Source organism: Rhinopithecus bieti, unplaced genomic scaffold (assembly GCF_001698545.2).
Source record: "Rhinopithecus bieti isolate Rb0 unplaced genomic scaffold, ASM169854v2 scaffold_566, whole genome shotgun sequence".
In the NCBI taxonomy this organism is placed as follows: domain Eukaryota; kingdom Metazoa; phylum Chordata; class Mammalia; order Primates; family Cercopithecidae; genus Rhinopithecus; species Rhinopithecus bieti.
The window spans coordinates 2,431,674-2,433,965 of record NW_016803334.1 but is presented as its reverse complement, the minus strand read 5'-3'; the positions used below and the strand labels follow the sequence as shown (position 1 = coordinate 2,433,965).

At 45.6% G+C, this 2,292-nt stretch overlaps 1 pseudogene; it reads left to right on the top strand.

Moving 5' to 3' along the window:
* The first annotated feature begins 752 nt into the window (after nucleotides 1-752).
* LOC108531888 (60S ribosomal protein L12 pseudogene) lies at nucleotides 753-1,091 on the top strand (annotated as a pseudogene).
* Nucleotides 1,092-2,292: the final 1,201 nt, after the last annotated feature.

The window sequence follows — 2,292 nt, the reverse complement described above, 5'->3', positions numbered from 1 at the left end:
ATCTCGGCTCACCACAGCCCTTGCATCCCGGGTTCAAGCGATTCTCCTGCCTCAGCCTCCCGAGTATCTGGGATTATAGACATGCTGCCACCATGCCCGGCTAATTTTGTATTTTTAATAGAGACGGGATTTCTCCCTGTTGATCAGGCTGGTCTCTAACTCCGGACCTCAGGTGATCTGCCCGCCTCGGCCTCCCAAAGTGCTGGGATTGCAAGCATGAGCCACCACGCCCAGCCAAGTGGGCCATATTATGTGACACCTTTGTAAAGTCACCCTGTGAGGAAGGGGGCAAGCCTGTCTCTTTTTCTTTTATTTTGTTGCCGGGGTCTTTCGAAAGCCCCAAACATGGTCCTGGATTGCCTACCTCTGGATCTTTTTTTTTGAGATGGAGTTTTTGCTCTCGTTGCTGGAGTTTAGTGGCCTGATCTCAGCTCACTGCAACCTCCGCCTCCCTGGTTCCAGCCATTCTCCCACAGGTGCACCACCACACTCAGTGAACTTTTTGTATTTTTAGTAAAGACGAGATTTCATCATATTGGCCAGGCTGGTCTTGAACTCCTGACCTCAGGTGATCTGCCTGCCTTGGCCTTCCAAAGTGCTGGGATTACAGGCATGAGCCACCGTGCTTGGCCCTGTTTGTTTGTTTTTAAAAATACATTTTTTGCATTCAGCTTTTGGCTCGGAAGAGGCCAAGGTGCAACTTTCTTTGGTTATCCTGAATCTGGGTTCATCCAACACCAGGCGCCTCTACCATGCCACCGAAGTTCGACCCCAACAAGATTAAAGTCGTATACCTGAGGTGCACTGGGGGTGCAGTCGGTGCCACTTCTTCACTGGCCCCCAAGATCGGCCCCCTGGGTCTGTCTCTAAAAAAGGTTGGTGATGACATTGCCAAGGCAAGGGGTGACTGGAAAGTCCTGAGGATTACAGTGAAACTGAACATTCAGAAGAGATGGGCCCAGATTGAGGTGGTGTCTTCTGCCTCTGCCCTGATCATCAAAGCTCTCAAGGAACCATCAAGAGACAGAAGAAACAAACACATTAAACACAGTGGGAATATCACTTTTGTTGAGATCGTCAACATTGCTTGACAGAGGTGTCACCAATCTTTAGCCAGAGAACTCTGGAAATATTAAAGAAATCCTGGGGGCTGGGCGTGGTGGCTCACGCCTGCAGTCTCAGCACTTTGGGAGACCGAGGGGGGCAGATCACGAGGTCAGCAGATCGAGACCATCCAGGATAACACGGTAAAACCCCATCTCTACTAAAACTACAAAAAATTACCCAGGCGAGGTGGTGGGCGCCTGTAGTCCCCGCTACTCAGGAGGCTGAGGCAGGAGAATAGCATGAACCTGGGAGGTGGAGCTTGCAGTGAGTCGAGATCGCGCCACTGCACTCCAGCCTGGACGACAGAGAGAGACTCCGTCTCAAAAAAAAAAAAAAAGAGAGAAAAAAAAAAAAATGCTTCTTGGTTCTCAGTCTTTTGGAGGGTTTTTTGTGACTCTATCACCTTCAATTCTGCTCTGATTTTAGTTATTTCTTGTCTTCTGCTGGGTTTTGTATTAGTCTGTTCTTGCCTCTCTAGCTCTTTGAATTGTGATGTTAGGGTGTTGATTTGAGATCTTTCTAGCTTTCTGTTACGGGTATTTAGTGCTGTAAATTTCCCTCTTCACACCGCTTTAGTTGTATCTCAGAGATTCTGGTACGTTGTCTCTTTGTTCTCATTGGTTTTGAAAAACTTCTTGATTTCTGCCTTAATTTCATTATTTACCTGGGAGTCATTCAGGAGCAGGTTGTTCAATTTCCATGAAATTGTGTGGTTTTGAGTGAGTTTCTCAATCCTGAGTTCTAATTTGATGGCACTGTGGTCTGTTGACTGTTTGTTATGATTTCAGGTCTTTTGCATATGCTGAGGTGTGCTTTACTTCCCATTATGTGGTTGATTTTAGAATAAGTGCCATGTGGCACCGAGAAAAATATATATTCTGTTGATCGGGGTGGAGAGTTATGTAGATGTCTATGAAGTCCACTTGATCCAGAGCTGAGTTCAAGTCCTGAATATCCTTGTTAATTTTCTATCGCATTGATCTGTCTAATATTGACAGTGTGGTGTTAATGTCTCCCACAATTATTGTGTGGGTGTCTAAGTGTCTTTCAGGTCTCTAAGAACATGTTTTGTGAATCTGGTTGCTCCTGTATCTGGTGCATATGTATTTAAGATAGTTAGTTCTTTTTGTTGAATTGTTCCCTTTACCATTATCTAATGCCCTTCTTTGTATTTCTTTATCTTTG